This window comes from Aythya marila (assembly GCF_965140915.1).
Source record: "Aythya marila genome assembly, chromosome: 3".
Classification (NCBI taxonomy): Eukaryota; Metazoa; Chordata; class Aves; order Anseriformes; family Anatidae; genus Aythya; species Aythya marila.
The window spans coordinates 13,554,585-13,580,632 of record NC_139044.1 but is presented as its reverse complement, the minus strand read 5'-3'; the positions used below and the strand labels follow the sequence as shown (position 1 = coordinate 13,580,632).

The 26,048-nt window shown below is 44.5% G+C and overlaps 1 protein-coding gene across 2 annotated transcripts in view; it reads left to right on the top strand.

The window, feature by feature from the left end:
• Positions 1 to 21,745: 21,745 nt before the first annotated feature.
• Positions 21,746 to 26,048, top strand: part of SYNDIG1 (synapse differentiation inducing 1) — a 68,943-nt gene continuing 64,640 nt past the window's right edge. For both annotated transcript variants that reach the window (XR_014317113.1, XM_082755942.1), the window contains exon 1: positions 21,746 to 21,880. The gene's annotated coding sequence lies outside the window, so the exon portion shown is untranslated. The remainder of the gene's footprint in view (positions 21,881 to 26,048) is intronic.

Sequence of the window (26,048 nt, the reverse complement as noted above, 5' to 3'; positions counted from 1 at the left end):
CTTCTCAAAGGAAGACTGGAGATTTGTTTTATTGCTACCACAAGAAACAGGCTGTGCTCATGAGATTTGTTAGGGCAAAGATAATTGGCAGGGTGCGAGATACGTGAGCATGCTGTACTGACAAAGCTGATGTAATTGGGATGTTATAGAAAAAATAGAACCTGAAATAATAGAAGAGCTGTAGGACCACAAGTAAATTAAACGAAAATTAAAGACAAAATGTAGGATGGAATGTTTCGTCTGTCACTTCATGAGGTGTACGTGAGGACCCCAGACAAAAGAAAGGTTTTGATAAGAGGCAGGGTGGTGCTCCACCCTGGGTTTTTCTTTGCCTTTTGAAGAACCTGTTCCGTGGGGCACATGAGGTTGCAAGAAATGATTGGCAGCCTGGAACAATTTTAGCAGTTCCATAGATATCCATAAAGGCGAGACTGTAATGTCCTGGAACTTTGTGCTGGAAAGTCAAAATACTGCAAATGAAAGCACCAGACTGATAGACAGGGAAGACATCTGACGTTGAGGAAGGCAGTAATGCTCTCAAGTCACTGCAGTCTTGATGTAATTTAGCTGTGTTTCAGAAATTGTGTTTCCCCTGAAGCTCCGGGTGCTGAGGAAAAGGGAATTAGCCAGCAGCAGGAGATATAACAGCAGGATGATGCAAAGCAATTTCTTAATTAAGTTTTGGGTCTTCTTTCTAACGCTTAAACTTACCCTCTTCTCAAACTTCTCAAAACTGAGTGTCATTCAGTGTGCAGTGTTGCAGACAAAACAGCCTTCTCATCCTGGCTACCTCCCTGTTTTGAAAGGTTTCTTTCTTTACCAGCCTATCAAAGATCGAGCCAAGAACTTGAAGAACTAATATATATGGGGGTCATCTCAGGCTGAAGAGGTCAAATTTCATCATTGGAAGGATGAGGCAGTATATATTAGCTGCAAATTGGTACAGAATAGGGATGTAATAGGCTCTTACCAGTACAGGAGCAGGACAGCTGATGAAATCCCTGCTGAGAGTGGAAAGGCAGAGGAAACCAAAGGAGTAGAGCAGAGATGTGCAGTCTGATCCACTGTTCTCTGCATCTTCCCCCGTAATAGACTGGGTTGATTCATCATCTTGGGAAGAAAAAAAAAACCCTCAGCAATAATTTATACACTACTTGCCACTCACCCCAGCTAGAGGAGAATGTTTAAAGCTGAGCTCACTGCCCTGCTCCCAGATCTTTGCACCCCATAGCCGGGGCTGAAGCAGATGAAGTACACTAACCCAGGCCATGGAGAATGAAGAGGTAACTACATACCACTTTCTTATCCTTAGAGAACTATACTATTCTTTGTAACTCTAAATTTGCATGGTGAGTGTTAAAAGCGGGTGCAAAAATTAGTGCCAGTAAGCATATATTGTAAGGCTTACATTTCCATGTTAGCTTTTATTTCCAGTTGACATTGAATTTTTCTTTGTTATTTTATATACCACTTACTCAAGTAATCTTTCTACCACTCTACACTTAATCACAATCACCAACCTACACCATCCTATGTAATTCTGCATCATCTAAAGTCTTTACAATTTCCCCACTCATTTTCTTCCTCATATCCCTTATGAATATGATGGGTAGCACAGGTGAATGAGGAAGGGGGGGGACATTTTCAGTAATCTCCTTGCCCTGTGAAAACAGACCTTTACTCCATGCCTTTAGCTGTTTGTGAATCCACAACATGTTTGACCCAATTTTTCTTTGTCAAGTTTTCTTTGTCAAGTTTTATGAGGAATCTTTGGGGCCTTGCCTACTACATTTTTTTTTTAAAGAAACATAGGCAGCACAAGACTCCCTGTTATTCAGAGTCCTCCCAAGAATATTAACAGATTTGAAGACATAATGTTTTGTAGACTTTTCTCTGACATATCTCATTTGTTCTGATGGCTACCTCCTCTGGGGTGAAGCTTCAATCACACAGTCAGAACACACTAGAGCAAATGGTTCAGCATTTTTATTACCTTTAGAACTTTGGGGTAGATGCCACCTGGTTCTAGTAATATCATAAATAAATAAATAAATAAAAATCATAATAAAAAATTATGTTCTCAATGTGTTCAAAAATATCTGCTGCTGGCTATTGAATTTGTCTCAGCTCTCTCTTTGGAAGTTAAAAATGGTTTGGGTTTCCTGATTGTCTCAGGTGACGTCAGCGACCATCTCAGCAGGGCTGATGGGGTCAGTTTATTCATGCAAGCCTTCTTTCAGCTAGGTCACCCCAGCCACATCCCTCCAGAGGGGTCACGTTGCTCAGCCGAGATAGCCCTGGGCTGTCTCCCTGTGACTCAGGCCAAGCAGGGGAATCAATCAGACACTGCAGCCCCTGCATGAGTGAGCTGCCACCATCAGGGACCTCAGGGGCTTGTTCCAGTTGGGTTCATCTGTCTTCTCCTTCCATTAGTCATGTCAAGCACTCACCCCAGTCACTTGGGTATGTCAGTGGCCTATTGACGAGCAGGGCTAACTGCATGGGTGGTGTTGCACACAGATTTTTTTTTCTAAAATGATAATTTTAAAAATGCAGATGACCTCTAAATATGCAATGAAAATAGTTACTATATAAAAATATACAGGAGCTCTTCCCTGAGGAACAGAAGGTCTCACCAGATCTTCCAGCCAGTAGAGTCCTATTATTTTAAATATTGATGGTGTTTATTATTTAATTATTTGTTTGTTTGTTTGTTTGTTTATTTGTTTGTTTTTAATGACAGGGGCCCTGTCACTTCTAAGCAACAATTTTTGAACTGGGGCAATCATCTCCCAAAGAAGTGGTGAATAATCTGCTGTCTCTTGACCCTCAGCCACGAGCTGGAGATCTAAGAGATCTGAAAGAATGAGTTCCAGAAAGACAAAATATGCTAAGGAACATGTTTGGACATAACTGCACTGAAAATATTGATTGCTCAATATAGCATGTGTTGTTAAAAAAAAAAAAAAAAAAAAGGACCACAAATATTGAAAAAAATAGGGATGGGGATAGGAGGGGAGGAGTCAGGGGTTAATTCCAAACAATGACTTTACTACCTAATAAAAAGTTTCAACAGATGTGTTTTGCCCAGCCTGTCTTCTCACACTGATATAACTTAGAAAATACTGGCTGATGTGTGTAAGATTCCTTCCCAATGTTTCGTATTTAGAGTGTTGCTTCTTAACCACATGCATAATGGCATTCTCAAGAAACTAACCCTTAATCTAATGACACAGTAGAGAAAGAAACTCTTCAGTGCTTAAAGAAAACAGGGCAGGGATGAAAGAAGGAAGAAATAACAGTTCTCACTCCTTTCCAGACCCTGAAGGGACCAATCTGGGTAAGGCATGACTCTTAAATAATTACCTCCTTTACTTTGGTGACTGCTTCCACTGCTCCATCAGGTAATAACACCAGCAGCAATGGCACTGTGCAGGAGGGAGTTTGCCTCACTCTCCTGGGGACAGTAAGGCTGAATATTCTCATCATCTGCATTGAATCCTAACAGAGAAAGGCTGAAAGGGGACCTGGCTAGCTACTGTATTCATGGGAGGTTTAGGGAGTTCACATCAACATACCTAGGTCACATCCAGATGACAAGTCTTCCCGTTGTACTCACAAGCCATGTCTCGGTATACACAAGATGCAGAAGCCCATGTTTTTGTTCCTAGGCAGATTTACTGTCTCCCCTGTTGTAAGAGATTTGGTGGCACACAGAGCTGAGGTTGATGTTTTGCTTAAACATGAAGTCAGCCCCAGACTTTGCTACTGAACTGAGCTAATGAGAAAAGTTTAAGAAATCTCCTTATTTTCTTATTTTTCTCCATTTCCCAAACAGCTCACCTCTCTCTTGCCAGCAGGAAAGGAGTTGTCCCTTCCTCTTCTCCCTCTAGATAACGTTGTTAGGTTGCAATATCCCTTAGATATAACAGCCAATTACAAATGGAAAATGTGCCAGGGAACTTCTTACTTCAGCCCTTACACATAGCATAAATTAAAAGCAATCCTTCACCACCACCAGGAAGCATTCATTCTTTGATGTGACTGTCAACATACAGGCAGATTAATACTGGCAAATTGTAGATGGGCAGGTCAGCAGCAAATCTTCTGTCTTCGGTAGCAGCAGGTTTCTACCTACCACCAACGTGACCTCCTGGAGTTACAAACCTGAAAGAACTGCACAGACTGTGCTGCAGGCTGCAGGGACTAGGGAGGAATGTGTTGTTTCCTCCTTGCAACTGTGCAAAGGACTGAAGTCTCAGGACTGCTCTGTCATCTGGCCAGAGCACTTCTCCTATTTGGGTGCTGAGCAGAGCAAAAATCTGTTCCCCAAGACCTGGCCGAGGGACTCCACCATCCCTCACAGCTGAATGACTGGCATGTGCTGTTGAGTGGATGTTTGGTCCTTCACAGTAAGAATGAGCTGTGAAGACATAGAATAAAAAGCACATTATTTTCTGGAAGAGACGAGCTCTTCCCATCTCACAAAATAAAGGTGCTGTTGGCAACTTGGCCATGTTTGCATCCTTTCTCATTGAAATGGAAGCTGTCCTTTCTTATTTCTGAGTCTCCTCAGAGGTTACTTCTGAAAACCTGGCAAGACAACAACCTTATCATGGTTACATGGTTTTATTTCTCTCCTCCCTTTTTAATTAAAAAATATGTGTAAGCTTTCTTGATAACTGAGCAAAATTTACTGCCAGTGGTGTGGTGTTGACAAAGGAGGTTTGTTTCTCCTTCTTGACCTGATTTTTTTTTTTTTTTCCCAAAGCTGAAGAACATTGTGATCACACAAAGATTTGAAATATTCCTCTATCCATCCTAGGATGGATGTCTCCTCCATCCCAGGAGGAGTCCTGCAATGCTTTCTCCCACCCAGTAGTGGCCCTGGAGGACTACAGCACCTGACATTTGAAAAACGTATATATAAAAATCAACCAAGCAACAGCTCCAAAAGTGGAGATATTTCTGAAAAGGCATTGAGAGGTCACTAACATACACATAATACAGACTTCACTTCCTTTCCCAAGCCAGTCTTTGAGGGGAAGGACAGCAGCTGAACACTTGGGACTTCATCACTGTACATGGTGGTGATTTACTGCTGAAGACAACGTGCGTCACAGCACCATCCCAGTGTGGGCCATGGGGACATGGAGGCATTGCTGGCTGGGGTGGGGGGGTCAAACGCTGCTGCAACTCCAGTTTTAAGCACAGACCCTTAAAGCTTCCAGCAGCGCACAATGGGTTTACAAGGCACAGTGCCGCATTAGGAAAAAACATCTCTAATCTTATGTAACAAGTCCTGAGAGGCGTGTTGCCAAGTAAGCACAGTTTAAAATCAATCAGGCAATAGCACAAAACATTTAGCACTTGGCTGCAGAGTTCCACTTGTTCCTGCTCAGCAGCTATCCTGGGACAGGCACAGGATCTGTGGGAGGGGTGAGGAAGAGCAAACCACCACTTTGTCATAGCCTCCCATCCTCAGCCAGGACTGTCCCAACCCCAGGGCCTCTGGACTCTCAGCCTTTACATCCAGCAGTGAGGACAAACCCACAGCCATGCCAGACTGCTATGACTGCACACAGTGCTGCTCCTGTGCCCCCGTACACTTGCTGGGCTATAACCCCTGCTAGGGGAAACAAGTGGCACTTCTCTGGGCAGCCCAACAAACACTTCTCCCATGTGCACTGCAGTGTCTGGAAATCAGGGACGGGAGACAGTGGGATGAGGCCAACAACAGCTCTGGATTCAAGGCTGTGTTTGTTTTCTTTTTTTAAAGCCTTTGTGCTACCGACCACAGCAATGGTTTACTGAAGCTGCATAGCCCTGGGTTTGATCCATGCTTCACCACCAGGAGCATTCAGTCTCTCAGGGATACAAGCTCTGAGCACTATTTTGTGGCCATTGCTCCCACACTGCTGTCAGCGCCCCACTTCGTCATTTTGGAAGGCAGGATTATATCAAAGGAGCAGCCACGCTTCTTTCACCTGCTTTAGTAGAGCACAGACTATTTTTAACCTCATTTCATATTGCCTCATACTTACACACTTACTCACTTTTGCACTCACTGTCATCCTAATGCACATTTTTCTCAGAGAGATGATGGAAGCAAGTACAGCTTTCATAATGTAACTGGGGCTCATCCTGGACATCCCTGCCCTGAGCTGCTACCCAGGAGGTGGAATTTCTGGTCCATGTTTGCCCAGGTGTGCAAACATTGGGCAACAGCTTGCAGAAGGAGTACCAACTGCACAGAGCATCTGCTCTCCTTCTGCATTTCTTGCACAGGTTTCTTGCCACTTGTTCCTGGCTCGGAAAGGTAGGTCTGCCCTTGTGGAGACTGAAGACAGCTACCAAATTACGGTTTGATGGAAAAGGAGCACAATCCTTTTATAACCACCAATAAGAAATCAACAAAACTTGTATATTTTATGGAACTTGTATTTTAAATACGTTTTGAAGCAAATGTTGTTATAAATTCAGGCAGTCTGGGCTTCAGTGACTGTTCCCTGGTTGAGTCTGTGACCTCAAGGAATATGGTCCTGGCAAAGAGCAAATTTAAGACCCTTCTGAAGAGTGAACTTTGAGCTATTTAAAGACCCAGTAGATGAGATCCCCTGGAACACTGTCCTGAAGGACAAAGGACCTGAACGGAGCTGGATGATTTTTAAAGTCCCTTACAGCCCAAGCCATTCTATGATTCTACAATTCTATGAGATTCCTGCTCACCTTGGGGACACAGAGCATATAAGAACTATTCCTCTCAAGGAGTGTATACCAGCCCTGGTAGCTTATGTTGTGGTATTCAAGAACAAAATGTCATGTCCTAATGTTAACTTGTGCAGATGAACTCACCAGTCTCCAAAAACCCAGGAGACTGCTATGGTTGACCAGTGAATCAGAACAAAACCCCACAATGACAAAGATGAGCTGAAATTAAATTAGCACGAAGACTATGAAGCAAATGCTACATGAGGCACTGCAGTTCCTACAAAAAGCTGTTTGACAACGTTGGTTCATCGTGTCTTCCAGCTGACTTGTAGGCAATGGCTACCCATGTCAGTTGGTGCCAGTGGCTCCATATCAGTCCACGGTCCAGATGGTTATCTTTACACTTGTGTTGAAGGGGCACCTGAAAATGGACCGTGTACATTTTGCAAGTAACAGATCTCCCTCACTGCAGAAGTGACTGAGATGTATCCACTAGTGGGAAAGGTTATGTTATGAAAACTTGTTTTGTTGAACAACCGAGTGTGACTTTATCTGGCACAGCTACAAGCCTACGCTGTTGAATCAGCCACTGTCACACTTCGTGAGCTGCCTTGGAGAGGCAAGAGATCTGGCAAGATCCTAGAGGAGTAGAAGGAGGTGCTATGAGATCCCTGCCAGCAGCAAAGGTCTGCTCTCAGACTGCAGCAGCTGTCCTCCAATCATCGCTCTGTCTGCTCCCAGGAAAGCAATGTCCAGTTCCTCCTGGCCAAAATTCAGCTGCTGCTGACTCGTAAACATCACCAAGAGCAACCCACTTTCGGTGCTGGTTGATCAGCCATGGATGCTATGTCCTACAGCTATTGGCAGAGAGATGCCAGAAGCTCAGCTGTCCTTTATGAGCTGCCATCACAGACAGGCAACCTGCCTTTGATTCTATAGAGCAGTAGTGCACAAGGCAGCAGAAGCTTAAATAATCTGCTGTGTGTAATGTACAACATTCACACGGACACAATAGCAAGATTGAGAGATTTCCCTTTTCGCTCATCACCACGAGAACAAGACAGGCAGGGTGAATACTTGGGGATATTTTTACAGCAGTGTCCTGGGGCTTAGAAAAGATACCAAGTAGCCCAAATTTGTCCATGTCAGTATGATCTTGTAAAAGGTGCAAACTATTAAAAAAAAAAAAAAAAAAAGAAAAAAAAAAAAGATGCTAACTTCTCTGGTGAGTTGACACAGCATCTGAAATCCCCACATGATTGCTTTGTGACCACAGCTGACTCATTTAGTCTCTTTCTTGAAGTCAGACCAAGGTTCAAACGTAGGTGTACAAGAAAAGTTTGTGCAGAACAAGCAAGTAAACAGGAGACTCACTGAGCTTCCATTTGGGAAATTACTTACATTAGATGCAAGCAATGTTTCCTGGGAAAATGTCTGACAAGCAGGCTCTGAAGGATCGCCATGACCGCCCTCCAAGTGAAAGGTGTATAGAGCTGTAGTGGGTTTACGTGGCAAGGTTTTGGTAGCAGGGAGCCATAGGGGTGGTTTCTGTGAGAAAGATCTAGAAGCTGCCCCATGTTTGGGAAGGGCCCCATTGTTTTCCAGATCCGAGCCAATAAGCGATGTTGTTTTGCGCCTCTGTGAGAGCATATTTAAGACAGGGAAAAAACGCTGCGCCACACAGCAGCCGGGAGAGTCAAGGGAGTGGGAGAACAGCCTTGCACCAAGGTCAGTGTAGAAGGAGGGGGAGAGGTGCTCCAGGCGCCGGAGCAGAAGTCCCCTGCGGCCTGTGGTGAGGACCATGGTGAAGCAGGATGTCCCCCTGCAGCCCATGGAGTACCACGGTGGAGCAGGGTTCCACGCTACAGCCCGTGGAGGAGACCACAGTGGAGCAGGTGGCCCTGCACCGACGGAGGCTGCCGCCTGTGGAAGACCCCTGCCGGAGCAGATTCCAGGCCGGACCTGTAGCCCATGGAGAGGAGACCACGCAGGAGCAGGTGATCTGGCAGGAGCTGCTGCCCGTAGGGGAGCCAGGTTGGAGCAGTTTTCTCCTGAGGGATGGACCCCGTGGTACGGACCCATATCTGGAGCAGTTCTGGAAGAGCTGCTGCCTGTGGGAAGCCCACGCCGGATCAGTTCATCAAGGACTGCATCCCGTGGGTGGGACCCCACAGCACAGGGGACGAGAGTGACCGAGAAGGAGCGGCAGAGAAGAAGTGCTGTAGACTGACCATAACCCCCATTCCCCGTTCCCCTGCGCCGCTCGGGGGGAGGAGGTGGAAAAGGGTGGATGGGGGGGGAAGGTGCTTTTGTTTTTTTTCCTTTGTTTTCTCACTTCTCTTGCTTGTTAGTTGTAGGCAATAAATCTTACTATCTCCTTATGCCGAGTCTGTTTTGCCCGTTACAATAATTATTGCGTGATTTTCTCGTCCTTATCTCAGTCCTTGAGCCCTTTTCACATATTTTCTCCCCATTCCTCTTTGAGGAGGGGGAGTGAGAGAGCGGCTGTGGTGGAGCTCGGCTGCCCACTCGAGCGGAACCACAACAAGAACACATGCTGCAGTGGGGCAGCACACATGGTGATGTATCAGATGTTATCCTCCCAGTGTGATTATGTTTTGATTATTTCCAAGACATGGAAATGCCAGAGGAGCAGCTGGGTTAGGCTGGAGACACACCACAGAGGTTACTAAGAGTATCAGCTGGCTTTAAAGCAGCATAACTTTGCTTCACACAGACTGCAAACCAGACAGGAAGACTTGAGGAATTTGAAGTGTCGATCCTATAGCAGCTTGCATTTCCGGATGGTACACACTTGTGTATGCCCAGCTCTGCTTTCACATCTCCAAAGTTTATCAGCAGCATCAACCCAAACAGATGTTCTAACCAGTGGCAGAGGTTTTGTGGTCACCCTTCTCTGTCTTGCAGATGACAATTTGTCTCCCCAAATGACTACATCTGAAACAAAACTATGTTCAAGGGTCATCGTGGAACAAGCTGCAGATCTCCAGTGTCCAAGTGAATTAAAGATCATTGTAATCCTACTTTACCAGTGGTCTCAACGGGGAAAAGGCTGTCCGTATCAACAAGGAGTGCTAGTGAGTGATTTTTGGAGAATACTCCAGCTGGTACTTGAGATCCTTGGAAAACTCATGTTTGAAGAAGCCAAGGAGTGAGATTCTCTAGCAGCAAAAGAGCGGTGGGAGGAGAAAGGCTCTCTCACATGCACCACAGGCATACATTTCATCAAAGTGTGAACACTTCAACATTTTTTACATCTGACTTTTGAGTGAAATTTTTTCTTGACATTTTGGATGTTCACAGGAATGAAAGATAAGGATTTCCTCAGGATTTTTACAAAGTGCTTGAATACCTTCTCACCCCACTTTTTTTAGTCAGACCCCAAAATGATACAGTTTTGTTTCCAGTGCATCCCAGAGAATCATCCCACTGAAATTCCTCGTGTGTCTCCCGAAGGACATGAGGTCATGATAATGATGGGAGATGAGGTGTTCAGGCAGAGAAGAGAGATGGAGAAAAGATATAGTCTTATAAATTTACCTATAATTGCAGGCTGCATCCAAATCCTTTGGCATGTGGGGCAATGAGAATATAATCATATTTCTGTTTCTGTTGTATACGTAAAGCCATTTTTTCTTACGATTTATGCTTTAAAAAAAAACAATTGTTATAGGATAGAGTCATAGACCATGGAATCATTAGTGTATTGCCTGAAGAAAATCAGCCTAATCTGATCAGCCATGCCAATTCACTCAATCTGAAGCTGTTCTACATGAAGAATGTATACTGCCTTGATTTGCTTGGAGGTATGTTGTAGGTGGAAATTGCAATAGCTTAAAATGGTAGACATAGCAGGTCCCAGGAAGTTTAGACTGGCCAGCTCTGAGGTTACAGCTGTGGTTGTACATACCAATTAGGATTCAGTAGTTCTATTTTGTCAACTGTCCTGAGCAGACTGTGCTGATTTCTGCATTTTGTATGCTCAGCATAGTCTGCTGTAAGTATTTCTCTTGCTGATTAGTAGAAAACTTCCTTACGGGAGCCTGCTCTGCATTTCCCTGGAGTAAGGGAGATTTCTGGACTAAAAAAAAAATTAAGTCAGTGTTTGTATATTATTATGATTCATTATTTATGAAGCAATGGCAGCTATAAATCTCAAAGTTTAAAGTCTTCCTGCCTCCCTTCTGGTAAGCATTGCACAGAAATTTAAAGAAGGGGAGTGCTATTGTCCCAGTGATTCCAGAAATTTATAGAACAGGTAGATCATAAGAGATGGATAAATCTGGCAGACTAACTGCTTGCAAGCAAGACACATTTAATGGAGATAACTTATTTTGTGAAGAAGAGTCTGCACTAATCAAGCAAAGCAAAATTTACAAGGCACCCATACAGATTTGTATAACATATTTGGTATTTTGTCAGAAACACAAGCAGAAGGAAGAAAAAAAGAAAAAGATTTCCAGTGATCTAGCTCCAAAGACCCAGACATTGGAGTTCAGGAGTACTGCATTATCCATCCAAAGTATCTTTAATTGGTTGTCTCCATAAATGTAGGTAGAAGTTGCTATTTTGGAGCAGAAGTGTGCAAGGCAAATCCAGGACATTTTTTTTTTTTTTTTTTTCTAGTACACTAAGGATCCATACAGTTCTGCTGTTTTTATATAGGTCAAAATGCTTGGGGATGAATATCAAAACTGTCTAAGAGATCTGGGTACCAGCACTGCTCAGATCAATGGGAAATCTTGAACAAACATCTAAGGCATGGTATTTCTATAGCTTCCTTGTTTTAGACAGAAAAAAAAGAAAGAAAAGAAAACTGTCCTACCTGGATTGCATCTTTAAGCTGAACGAATAGGTTGTTTTAATTTGCATTAATATCTCTTTGCACTCACTATTCACTATAGAAGAACCCTGAAACTGTAATGTTTCTTCCAAAAATATCCCCAAACCTTGATCACCTCAGGTTTCTGTTAAAGGGAATGTAAAATGTTGGAACACCTGTATATTGTGGAGAGGGGTTCAATTTTCCTTTTAATAAACAAAAGTTCTCAAGGAAATCAAAAACTTGCTGAAAAGATAAAAAAAAAAAAAGCATAATCTCAAACTATTTATGCTGAAAAGCAATTTTAATGGAAAATTTTATTTTACCATTTTTAATTAAGGGCCAGATGGTGCCTTTAAAACTCAGCCTTGAATAAAGAAGAGCATATAGCGCTCTGAAAATTCTACCTTAGAAATGCAAAAAGAGGTTTAAAAAATCATCTGTCGGCATTTTTTGTGCCCATGCAGTAAGACAACGTATGCCTGGTACCTCTGCAAGTTAGGATGCCATGGAAACTTAAGAACAGCCACCTTGGATCAGACCAAAGGGCTGTCTTTATCCAGTAATGTTAAAAAACAGATACTGAGGGAAAGGTGCAACATAGCAAATATGGTAGTACTTCTAAAACATACCCATGCATCCAGCCCTTTGCAGCTCCAGGCTTTTCCAAACCAGATGTAATCTTTATCTATCCAATATCCCTCACTGAACCTCTTCCATAGACCTATCCCGTCTCTTCCTGCACCTGTGTAAGCTGTCACATCCACAGCATCTTTCAGCGAGATGCTCCACAGATCTGTTGTATGGAGAACACTTCCTTGTTTGTTTTGAACCTTGGCACTTCATATCTTCATTTAATGTTAGTTATGATAGTTGGAAATTGACCTAATTATGTGTTAAAACCTACCTTCTCTTACTCCTGTGTTGCTTTTTGAGCATAATTTTTCTCTAACCTACCTCTAGTTCCTGTTTTCTTCCATGTGGCTACCTATAGGCATCTTTTATACGCTGCACATATAGGAAAGGAGGGCACAGTCCAAACTTTATATATGATGTGTTTCTCACCAGGACACCGCCCATTTGAAAGGACTGTGCTCTCACTGCAGCTGTCCACTTGGCTACTTCTGTCCATGGGCCAGGCGTGCCATTTGGGGTCATGATTTGAGAGGTGATATGGATGCAGGTGGAGCTGTCTTGCTGTCATGGAGGTATGAGCACGTTGAGAGCCAGGCTAGAAGACGGGCTGTAGCTAGAAGTCTTGAAAGAGAAGAATAGGGTAATGAACACTACATTGGCTCTTTTCCTGTACACATAACACAACATTTCTGTCAAAACAGATCTGTGGATATTTCTGATGAGTTCAGTTATAAAGGGAATAAGATATAATCGCTACTAAGTGTGCCTATTTGGAAGAAGTGAGTATTTTGTTATTAAATATTTAACTTTCCAAATTTAATTTGTTAACTGTGCTTGGAGGAGTTTTGGGCTTACTTGCAGTATGCTTTGGAAGCAGGTGCAGCTCAGATGGGACTTTAGCCCCATGTGGGGCTAAAGTCCCACTTACCTTTATTCTGGGGCTGAAGGGATGACATAGAGTGATGACTGTTTTGATTTCGTTTTCAACTCTCCCTTTTTAGAAACAATGGCTTGGTTCCCCGACTGGTTGTAAATCCGTGTCTCTGCAGTGGAGCTATTCTGATTTACACCATATGAAGATCTGGCCTCTAGTTCAGAAGAAATGGGCTGCCAGTTTAATTACTTCATCCCAGGTATGGCATTAATAATATGAGAATAAATTTAATGCTGCTAAGTAACAGCAATACAGAAGATTTTGTCACATGCATGACAATTAATGTGTGGTGCATGGTATTTCTGCTTCTCCTGAGTTCACTTTTAAATGATGCTTGTTGTGATTTGAATTTCAAAGAGCACTTCTCCTAGTATTTCTCATTATTGATGGTGACTGTTCACAGGAGCAGTTCAGTGCTGCTTTGTTGGCTCATCACTTTTGATTCCATGCCCAGATGCTAAGGACAGAAGCGTGCAATTAATTTGGAAGCACAGCCCCTCATTGATTTCAGTTGGGAGTTTTTCCTTGAACACCAAAGGAAGGCCTGATCTGTCCCTGACTACCTTTAAAATAGTATTTACATGGAAAATGTGTTCCTTTTCCATTATAGATCTCTTTTGGGAGCTCCACTTGCCCATAAGATTGTGCAGAGCGATCAACAGAGAGCCATAAGATATAGGTGATCCTCTCACTGTTGTGAGGACAAAATGATCTGATTTTGAGGCACCGACAAGCAAGGTGAAAAGGATAAGCAGTTTGGGCTCCAGACTTCCTCTCATGAACAGGAAGAACAGGGGCCAAAAAATTGACTTTTTTTTTTTTTTTTTTTTTTTTTTTTTTCCCTGGAATAAGAGGGATCTCTGAGGGACCAGACTTCCTGAGGAAGTCCCCTGTTCACATCCCAACCCACCCACAATTGTCTTGAGCATCAAAGTACTGGCTAGCTTAGGACAATTGGAGTATGCACACCTCAAAAGTATCCCCAAAGTCCAAGCAGGGTGCCACGTGAGGCAAGCAGTGAGCTATGGCAGTCTGAACACAGCATATGGGTGAGTTTCTCCTAGTCTTTCTGCACTGTACAGGGCCAGCAGAAAATTGCAGAGTACCTCTGGGGTTTTTGTTAAGACATTTTCTTTGTGAACAATCTGTTCATTCTTTTATCAGTTACTCCAAGGCAGGAAAAAAACCTTCCTCATACATAAAAGACAGGTAAGCACATGGAAATTAATGACCAAGTTAAATTTATATTCCCCCTGCATTTTAAGGTGGCATCAGATAACTCAATGAGCATTCCTGGCAAGTAGATATTTATCAGCCAGATGGATTACTTCCTTTAGTGAATCTAGTGAAATGTTTGGGGGACCATTCATTAAGGAGTATTCAAGCCATCTCTCCACATCTGCAACGCTTACGAACCATAATGTCCTCTTATTTAGTCCTGCCTCCTCAAGTTTGCCCTTCCACAAGTTTTCATATCAGTGTCACTCTTCTCCTCATTTGACTCTACATATAACAGCTGAAATGCAAAGTTTCTCAGTTGGATTAGGCCTGGGATGATGAAATCATGGTCCTCAGAAGCATGAATGTACCTTGTAAAGGAGTGGCCAGATTCAGTGGATTAAGAGACCTGGGCATCTTCTCCTTCCTTGTCAACTACAGCTGAACTTGGTGGCCTCTAAGAGCCAGGAGATTTCTTCTATTTCAGTCTACTGGATGTGGTTGCTCCTTCTCCCATTTGTGTATCCCATCAGTAGCAAGGCTGAGTAACAGTTATTACATAGACAGGAACTCCTGAGATGGTCTGATCCTGCTCCCCTTTTCAGCTGATCATGATAGGAGTTAGCTAAACAGCTCTAAATACTCAGCCCATGCAAGAGCTAGCCCCATATGTCCCGACATACACACGTGCAGAAGACAGAGAGCCATATCACACTGGAAATACTCTGCAATAAAATTTAATAAGACAGTAGAACAGATTCTGGTGATTCGGCAGGGGTTACTGCTAGATAAGCATACTGACCAGCCACTTGCTTGTTCACAACAGGGCCCTTTCATCACCCCTTCTCTCCATTTTACCATCTTTGCACTTCTGCCACCCACCCTGTAGAAACCCTTTCTTCACCCCAGTCTTCTCTCAGATCATCAGTCTATCATTAAACACTTTTTCACCTTTGGTCCCATTTTTGTTTCATCCATGCCCCAAATTCTGATGTTATCAAGGAGGTTCTCTTGGCCTCACCTTGTATTTCTGATCTGGTGACCTGGACTCTGCTGCCTTTGCAAGGCTCTTTTCCTCAAGATGTCCCCGGTGCTCCCTGTCAGTTATCTGCAAAGCACTGCTTTCTCTCATGTAACTCCCCCATGAACTGTGAAACCTGGTCATTTCTCACAGGGCTATCTGCTACTTCCAACAGCTTCTCACTCAGTCATTACTCGTGTTTCTCACCAAAGCATGTTACAGGACAGGAACTGACTAGGTTAAATCTGCAGGCGAATGGAGAATTTGGAAACCATGGTGTTCTTTGTGCAAATCTGCTGTCAAAGTTTCTGAGGTGTAGGGTTTCATCCATGCCATATAGGCTTCAGGCATCAAGAAAAAGAACAATTAAATTAGTATTTTAAATTAATTATTAAATTCAGGCATCCATAATTCACAGTTCCCAAGGTTGAAATCAGACCCACAGGTTCAGCTCAGCTCCATAATGGCTCAGCTCCATAAAGCCACTTCTCCAAAGAGGTATTGCTCTCCTGGATGTCCCTGATGAGTGCATTGACTCTGCCTGGATGACAGGGGGCTTCTCCACAGGCCTGGACATCTCTCTTAAAGGGGCTAAACCAACACAGTGTGATATTCAGTATTTTAATTTAATTTAATTTAATTTTTTATTATTTTATTTTATGTTTTTATCCTTTTTTATTTTCCTTTTTTATTTTTATTTTGTCTGCCTAGTTAGACATTAGAATGTTTTTATATATCTAGGTGCCAATGCTCCAGTGGGTCTAGGTAGTGCCCTCTTTTTCTGTCCCAACTACTTGAAGTATCAGATGTTTGGGGAAAGGACTGCCTTTTAACATGTTTATATACATGTCCTTACATACAGAGAGCCTGGGAAATACCGTAAAATAAATAATAGGTCCGTTTTCATGGCAGTCAGCTCCAAAGAAGTGTCTGACCTAAAATAAAGCAGTTGTGCTACAGTTTCACAGTGGATAAAAAGGCATTTTAATGTGAGATGCTGAACTCAGGAGACCCCTAATCATATCCAAGGGGAACATTTCTCATCTCAGTTATATTTCTGACTCTTTTCAAGGTTTGTAGCACTTAAATATTTTCACCAAAGACTGGTTCCTTCCCACATAACAATCAAAAGGTGGCCTTGGCATGTTTCCTGTCTGACAGATGGCCACATCTCAATTAGCACTAACCTATGCCTTTCTCATCTATCTCAGAAGGCCAGCAATGCAAGAAGGCACAGAAATGTTACAATCCCCTCTCCTTCGGAGCCGTCCTTCCTGGTCAAGGAGCTGTCTTATGAATAGGGAAATGTTGGTGCCAGTACTTGCTGTAAGGCTTTCTGGAAGAGCTCCAGAAAGTTCAAACATGAGAACTACTTGTAGTGGGACGAGGCACAGATGGCAAAATAAAAGCAGTGTGTTTTTTTATGAGCTTCTGAGTCTCTTAGCTCCTGGACATCTCAGAAACTAGGCCACTTTAGTTGAATTCGTGTAGCTTGTCCAAGAGAGAAGGAGATAAATACAAACTCTGCCACAGACTTGTGTATGTGAAAGGATGGTTCTGTCTCACTCAAGCTAAAAGGTCCTCCTGAATTAATTTAGTACCAGAGGCAAAGTCCTGCACACAGTTTGCTTCATCTTCTTAGCGGATGGTATCCAACAGGCAAATTTTCTTGGTGCAAGTTAGACAAAGATTGGCAGTGATTGTGGTTAGATTCTTCCTCTGTGGCAAAGAAGCGTGCATGTCCAGTCTTAAAAGAAGTAAAGAGGTCAAATCAATGAAATATTTGATTTTTAGCTAAGTTATGTTGTTCATACAGTCAAAAATATAAATAAATTACTTTTCTTATTGCCATAAATACATAAGAAGAAAAAAAATGTCCAGCCCAAGCTTTCACATTTATTTTGGTTCCAGAACTACAATCAAACAATCCAACATAACCTTCAGCACCCACGTACCTCAGCCATTTCAGCTTACCTTTTTTTTCTTTCTCAGAAAGTTAAAAGCACTCTTGGCTACACCTCTGGGGTTTGATCCAATTAAATGGAAAGAATCTTGTTGCCTTTGGCAGGAACAGATTAAAGATTTTGGGCTACTTACTGATTGTTTCATACCATCACTCTGAATTATAATCAGCTGAAATGTGGTTCAGACCCCACAGAACTTATGGTGTCAGGATTTTGGAGAGGCAAAACCCTTACTGAGCAGCTCTGCAAACCAAAGACCCTGCAAACTTCTAAGCAGCTTCCTACAGCCAAAATACATCCTCTAAATGATGGACAATTCTTGCAATCTTGTAATTTTGTTGTTGTTGTTGTTGTGTGTGTGTGTGTAAAAAAAAAAAAACACAATAACAAACAAACAAGCAAACAAAAAGTGAGCAGGAGCAGCACTTTATCCTCCCTTTCTCCTTTGGTGGTAGGTGGTGCTGCTGCTCTTTCCAGAGCCCAGGGATGCACTTGCAGGTCTTTGTCTTTCCACTTCCCTACTCAGGGTGTCCTTGGCCTACAGAGGTGTACACCACACAGGAGACCTTCAGAATTTTCTTGGACAGCTGGGGACAACAGCTTAACATTTCTCCCAACAGCTCCCATGAGTGTTTTAACACATCAACAGATGTATCATATAAAGATGCTTCACATCTACCAGAAAACTCGCCATCATATCCTACAGCATTTGTCACATGGTTTCCAGACATGAACCCTCTCTTGCGCCCACACTGGGATGCCTCTGCAGTGTTTTTTGGCCAGGAGGCTTTTGGAGCATCTTTGTCTCCAAGTGTTCTCACAGAGTGACTGCTAACAGTGGTGCAGAGGATCTGGAGGAGCAAAAACGAAGCAGTTGATCAGGACTGTGTGGTTCTCCAGCCAGGGACTCCTGCTTTAAGTGGTGTTACTCAGGGTGCTTCCACTGATTCCACTGTATCTTTCCAGTTTTTCCCCACTCATAGCACTTACCAAGTAGCTATCAAACTTGCTGGCACAATGCATTATGGAGAAATTGTGCATGTTCACCAGGTGTAAAAATGCTGGTGTCGAAAGCAATATTGTTAGACCTGATTGGAAACCCCCAAATCACAAACTATTGAGCTTCATTTCACCTCACTACAAGCTGCCCCCTTCTATTGGTCTTTGAAAACTCTTCTCCAAAAGTGGCAAGAGCAATGCAAGGTGTGGTGTCAATCTGCAGGGTACCAAATGAACACTGAGAGCTGCAGATATCAAAATCAGGTTGGGCATAGTCACTAGCTTTCCAGTGTCAGGAATAGGTCAATTTATGGCAAGCTTAGTGCAAATAGGGATTTGTTATGATCAACACATTTTAGAGTACCTGCAAACTCCTTCCTTAGTGGTTTTGGGCAAGAGAATATGTTGACGAGACAACAGATGCTGAAGTATGTCCTGGTCTCCTGGTCTGTAGCAGTAGTTACAACTACCGTGGTTGTTGAGTTGTGATTGCTTCAATAGTTGGTTCTGCTGCAAAACTCAAATAAAGCAATTTAGGCTTAATTTCCTCTTTGACACAAAGACCTGTGGTTTTCCTGAACTGAAAGAAGAGCACATATCTTTTGGTGCAGGAAGAATGGGAGAGGTGGAGGAATTGTGAAAATGACTTCCCTGTTGTCAATAAACCTTACCTTGATAACAGCATGAAAAACACTTCATTTTGGAAGTGTCAGAAGGAACCAAACAAGATCACAGGATGTAGTTTCTTGAAAGACAGAAAATTGGACTCAACAATCCTTTCCATGCTCCATTCTGTGTAAACAAATATTTTTTTTTCCTCCAAGGAAAAATTTAACAAGCCTTTTTGGAAATCTTGCCACTTTTCCCCCAGTCACTAAGAAACAGTGTATTGCCAGGAATTCACCAGCCATCCAAGCCAGCTGATAGCTCCAATCAGTAGCAGTAACGCATGATGATAAGAATTTGCACTGTAGCAGCTAGAAGGCATTTGGTTGCAAGCCAGCACCCCTACAGTTTTGTTCCTGTACAAGCAGAACAGAAAGACAGTCTTTTTCCTAAAAGTCTTACTCAGTTAAGGCTTAATGAATGTGGCTTGCAGGATTCCTTTTCTGAGAAAGGAAAGGTGAAAAGCACTTTGGAGAATCAGGGTAATCAGAATTTGGGATTATTTTTATTCTATTTATTGCGTATTTATCCTCTCCCAGTGCCTATTACAGTAAGGAAGATACTCCTTTCACTAAAGCACAAAACCTCCCTGAAGTCCAGAGGATGTCAGGAGTGAACAAGGGACCAGAATTTTAGATAGAAAAATCTTTTTGTGAGTACCGCTCGGATATACTGAAAATGCAGTGAGGGTTTGGAAGGACACAAACCGCTCCGTGTTCTGGGCCAACCTGCCAACTAGAAGGGAGGTTTCTCATCTACCAGATGCTGATTCCTGCTAGCAATGTGATAGCAAGTGGACAGTGAGTTTCTGAGTTTTTTTGTATTTCAGGGAAAGCTGATGATGGAGCTGACATAGGGGAAGCCACGCCTGGCTTATCTCACATTATCTGTGCTGCGTCCAGGGCTGCAGCACAGAGACAAATTATATCCAGGCTCTGAGACATCACATCAGAGCTGTGCACACCCCACACACTCACATCTGTGGGCACAAACCCATCTCTAATGTAGCTGCCAAAACCTTTGAGAGGGTGAATGGCTTGCCCAAGGACACGTGGAGCTGAGCATGGAAGTAAAAGGAGTGCAGGGTCTGGTGGCAGTGCCACCTTGCCATAGCACAACTCTTCCCATGCAGGTGGAGGAAGATGCTGCCTAATCTGGGCCCATACTTCAAGGAAATTTATATATATATTTTTAAACACTGGTGGCAACAATGTAAATGAGGGTGTCCCCTGTGTAAGACTGGATCCCAAATGTTACCAGCATTTCAGCTACAGAGTTTTGTAGCACTGCCTGGAAAAGGTGTTCCAGGACCTCTTCTTTTTGGTTTCCACCAGGGAAACCAAGCTCTTCTGAAAGGGATATCTCCTGTGGGAAAGTATCACTTACTGCTGTTATTGAATTAAATCAATCAAACCACAAAAGCTATTCTTAGGGAAAGTAAAATTAATAACAATAATAATCAGAAAATATGTTCGGATACTTTTGAATGTTCAAATACTATTCTGATTTTTGTTTTGTTTTGTTTTGTTTTTTCCAGAAGATACAAGGTTTTGAGTTTCTATCTGTTTTTTGGGGATGAAGATGAAATATCCCAGGGGTTCCATTGGTCTGAGAGGAAGGGAAAGTATTTGCTCATGTTGAAGAGTAGCCCAATGAGAACTAAAATATGGTGGGAGAGGGGGAAATAGGGGTGGAGGGATTTTCTGCTGAAAATCCCCAAGACAGGCACAAGTTGTTTAGCTTGTATTTTAAATCTTGAACATCCTCCTTCAGCAAAGATTTGGCATAGGTTATTCTGAGAGTCTGAGTAACAAGCAGTAGGCAAAAAAAGAGAGAAAACAGCCTTACCCCAAGCAGAGAGGTGGATACATCAAAAACACACTGGGTATATAAGGCCTCGTGTCTCTCCCTGCGGCAGCAAAGGACAGCAGTGATCTAAACTGGGCATGTGATCTTCCAACAGCATTTTAAGCCATAGATGTTGAAGCATCTAGAAAAGTGGTGACAGAGAAGCTTTTAGGCAAATGACTTGGCTAGCAGGCCTGCTGGGGATGGGAAGAGGAATGAATGAACCCTGCTTTCCCATATTATTTATGGTTATTAGGAAAGCAGGGAACACCCCCTCAACACTGCAGCAGGCAGCCCAGTGTGCTTGTCACGATACTAAAAAAAAAAAAAAATCAAGCAAATAAATAAAGTTCTTCAGACCTGCTGGAGCCTTCCTCAGCTTCTCGGGGAGTTTGTGTGTCCATCTCGGGGCCCGCAGGTGCCCGTGCCCCTGGAGGAGCAGTGCTGGGGTGCCTCTGCGGCAGGGCAAGGGGGGTGCAGGGGGGTGCCTGGTGGGAATTGGGGCGCTGGGTGAGGAGCAGCAGAGCCCCCCTGGCTGGGAGGAAGGCCCCGGGAGGAGGAGGAGGAGGAGGAGATGGGGGACAGACAGCGAAACGTTTTGCCTTTCCCCCTGGAGGGACACCGAGGGGGTGGGGGGGGGGGGGTTGCGATGCTGCTCCTGCTGCAGGAGCAAAGTTGGCCGCGCTGCCACGCAGGGCTGGTTCTCCTGCCTCCCTCCGCCTCCCTCCCTCCTCCTCCTCCTCCTCCTCCTTCTCCTCCACCTCCTCCTCCTCCTCCCCGCGAGTTGAGCGCACAGTGCAGCCCGGCGGTGCAGGCGGCGCAGCCCCTCCGGCCGCTCGCCCTGCCCGACCCCCGGCTCCCCTCTCCCCGTTCCCTCCCCTCCCCGGTCCCCCGGTGCCCCCCTCCGTTCCCCCCCCCAGCCGCCGGGATGCTGCCGGGCTCCTCTCCCGGCCGCTGAGCCTCCGGCGGCCCGGGGAAGCCCGGAGCCCCTCCTGCAGCCCCCGACGGGCGGATCGCGCTGCGGGTCACCTTGCAGGGAGGTGAGTGACCCCCCCGGCTCCCCGGGGAGCGATGCGCCGCATCTCCGCATCCCCAGCCCCCTGGGAGGGGGCGCCGAGAGAGGGCGGGGGGCACGGTGCTTCCCGCAGCCGCCGAGGCGGAGAGTCCCCGGGGGGAGCCCCGGGGTGAGGGGGACCCCCACCGAGCCGGGGTGGTTGGGATCCTGTCCCCCGCAGACAGCTGGGGGGGGCCCGGCCCGGTGCTGCCCCGGTGCCCCGCTGGAGAGCCGAAATCTGCATGGCCGGTCCGGCACGAAGCGCCTGGAGGGGGTCAGGGGAGGGATCGGGCTGTTCCCAGGGCCGTGGGAGCACTGGCGAGTTTTCTGGAAGGGAAACTGTGCGTGGGATCCCCTCCTTTTCCCTTTCCCCAGGAGGAACCCCCTCCTGCTCCCCGTGGCGGAGCATCTTCCCCTCCCCTGCGCCCCGGGATGGGGAGAGGGGGGCGCGGGGTGCGCAGCCCCGGGGCACAGCCTGAGCCGGGGCAGGCTGCGGGAGGCTGGGCTGCCTGCCTCAGCTGCCCTCCTGCCTCAGCACCCCGTTCCAGAGTCGCTGGGTTGAATTTCTTTTCCTTCCCAGCCTTGTAGTTTGCAGGCAGTGGCGGCTAAGTTGGAGAGAGGGATGGTTAGAGGCGAGGAGGCAGGAACGATCCCTGCTGTGTAGTGGGGTGACCTTGGGTAAGTAACCCATGCCTGCTCCTTCCTTCTGGGGTAGGTACCCCGAAAGCATCCCACAAGGAATCAAGGAGGACCTTTCGGTAGGCACAGGCTGGCAAAAATGCTTTGAGACCTTTCTGGAACTGGCGGTGCAGAAGGGCAAGCCTTCCTGGAACAGGGCTGGTAGCGCTCCTCGGTCCAAAATGCAGCGCAGGAGGAGAGGTGCAAGGGTCTGTCTGGGACCAGCAGTGGTGGTGGCTTTTTCCCCCCTAAAAACCATGGAGCTACCTAGTGGCAGGAGTTGCTCTGGAGAACAATCTGTTGAACTGTGTCTTCAAAATAACCGGAGGGAAGGCTGCAGCCTCAGCATGTAATGAGAAGGATGTCAAAAATAAATAAATCTAAACTTCCAGGGAGATTAAATACTCAAATCACAAATAATTAGATATTAATCCCTCACAAACAGGGCATTAACAACAATTAAAAGATGCTTTGATATTCTTAAACACAAGAAGATGAGTTAACTGGTATTTTCAGGGGAATTATTGTGTATTATAAAAATGCAGCCAGAGAAGAGAATGCATTTTTCTACATTCATGTATTTAAATGACTTGCTCTTAATTATAGTTAATGAGCTATCATCTTCAAAGAAGCTGCATTTAGATGCTCTTCATATTAGTTTCAAATTACTTCTCTCCAAAGAATAAACCACTTCTCATTTTACTGGCCAAGGTGACATTTTATTGGTAGTTTGGTAACTACAGGTCGTGTCAGGGTGCATGTAAGATGAATGCATTTGTAAGAATTAAAGAAGTTTCCTCTTATTAAGTGGGCAAGCAGACATCTCACATTGCTGCTACCGTATGCTCTGGAATAAATCTCACACGCTCAGGGAGGCTCTTCGTTATACAAATGCAGATGTAATGCGGTACTGGTGTGCATGGGCACCACCACGACACGTTTAACTTGATGAACACCGCTTGCAGTATTTAAAATGCCTTGGCTTCTAAGGATAGTATTAGAGAAAAAGTGCCAGCATAATTGGGCAAGGTTTTTTGTCCATGTCTCTGCTATGAATTTGCATCTGTAGACATTTATAAGTCAGCTATAAATGTCTCTGTCCAGAAGAATTTGTAATACAGGTTGTTTGGTTAGTAGGATTGCAGATTACATACTGGGACTTTCAAATTTTGTTTTCTTCACTTTGGAGACTCAACTTTTTATAGGTCACTGTACAGCAGAATTGAGGAAAAAATGGAAAAGAATTGCAGACTGAAACATGAGGAAAATGCTCTGCATGTTCAATGACTTTATTTTGACAAAACTGAATGAGTAGTGTGTGTGTGTAAGTGTGTCAGTGTGTATCTGCTCATCTCTGAATACACATCCTCTGGCTATCAAAACAAACATTTCTGAATACTCTCTCTCTGGTAGAAGTTGGAAACTACTTTGAGCAATGAGATCACAGCAAAATGCTGCTCAGCAGATGTAAATGTCAGTAACCCTGAGGATTCAGGTGGAGCTGGACCAACTTATACCACCCATGAATATAGCGCAAAAGATTCAGAGCTTTGAGTTTAATGTCATAATATTGAACCAATGACGAATTTTGGTTATTTTCGTTGCACCAGCAAAGACTGCATTTTAAAATAGTGGTGCAGTACATGAGAGGTGTGAGTCCATGCATGCCTTTAGCACTCCCAATTTTAAACATGGCATCACTGCAAATGTGTATCTGTGTATCCGCATCTATATAAAACCCGAATGTGCAAAGTTCCCTCATTAACCATCCACCCAAATCCATGCAGTAAATTATTTCTGTCACCGAGCTCTGAGACTGCAATTCACTGAGGCACAGGAAGAATAAACTCACCGTTCACATCAAGTTGCTGGAATTTGAGCAGAGGTTTAATGGGATTTCTGTGGGTTTATGTGCTTTGAGTAGAGCTCAGACCCCTCAAAACTCCCTGGGGATAAGGAAGGTCTTTTATATTGCATTTGCAATTGGATAACTTTATTGGAAGATAATCATGGGATAATCAAAGAGTTCAGCTCCTTGAGGGGTCCCCTGACCATCCCAGGTCCCATGAGATATCCTGCCTGGCATCAGGTCGGGCAGGACAGCTGTGCTCAGTGTTCCCCTGCAAAACATCTCTCAGAGCAGCAGCCTGCTGCATGCAGTGCTCAGAGCATGGTCTCCAGCCCATTCACCCACCTTTCTGCTCCTGTTCTTGTGTTCTCTGCAGCAAAATAATCTCCCTTCTCCCCACTGCATGTGGCTTGCAGGATCACGGAGGCAATGCTGCGTGAAACTGCTGCCAGCTGAATGCCTGTGCCTCTCATATCGAAATTTCCTATTTCTATATAGGAAGGAGGAAGAGGAAAGTCAACGTAGGGCTTTTCTTCAGGCTCTGGCAATGTCCTGAGTCTAATGGGCCCCATGTTTCATTTCAACTCTGATTTCTTCAGGGACGGTTGAATATGGGGTTAAGAAAGGTCTGTAAAGGTCAATGTACACCCGTTGATACTATTTTTCACCATTTCCCTGCTTGTCCTATCTGCCTCCAGCTACTAGTCTTGCTATATCTAAATCACTTCTGTAAAGGTTTTGTCCCACAGCATATTTCAGGCTCTGCAATTCTTCTAGAGCCTGATGAAGCAAGCCTGATTTTATTGCCCCAGCAGTGGCTGCTTAATCTAATCATCCTCGCCCTGATGAACCAGCACTAGCAATTTTACAGTATCACAGGAGCGTTTTGTTAACAAAGTGACTTACAACCCTGAAGTGCTTTTCTTGGGGCAGGAGAAGCGGACACCCTCATTTTGCACCGAGTCAACACCGCCAGGCTGTTTCCCTGTTCTGTCCTCTCTTTATTTATTGTTCCTTCCTTAGGAAGATCTTGAATCCTAGCTTAGAGCATCACACATCTGGGTATTTCTGTCTGTGCACCAGCCTGGTTACAGGGATTTTAGGTCAAAGAGAGGCACCAGACTCAGCCCACAAGCAGACCAAGAGGGCCAGGGGATGCTATGATGCTGATATTCCTGTGTTCATACACTCTGGCTTCATTTAAATGCTCTGCTGCCTGCTGCAGGGGAACTTCGCCTGGCTGCAGGTTTCTGCAGGGCAGAGCATCAGGTAGCTTATTCTAGGCTGGAGAATTTCAATTCTGTTGCAACACCAGGCACAAAACTGAAATCAGGCAGAGATATTTTGCGGTAATTCACAGAATCACAGAATTTCTAGGTTGGAAGAGACCTCAAGATCATCGAGTCCAACCTCTGACCTAACGCTAACAGTCCCCACTAAACCATATCCCTAAGCTCTACATCTAAATGTCTTTTAAAGACTTCCAGGGATAAAGACTTCCAGGGATTCACTTTTACCCAGATCTTTAGATCTAGATTGACTCTCAGAAACCACCCAGATTCTGCGGTGCAGGAATCAAGAGGACGGAGGCATTGCATCTTTCCACCTGAGGATACGGCTTGTCTGT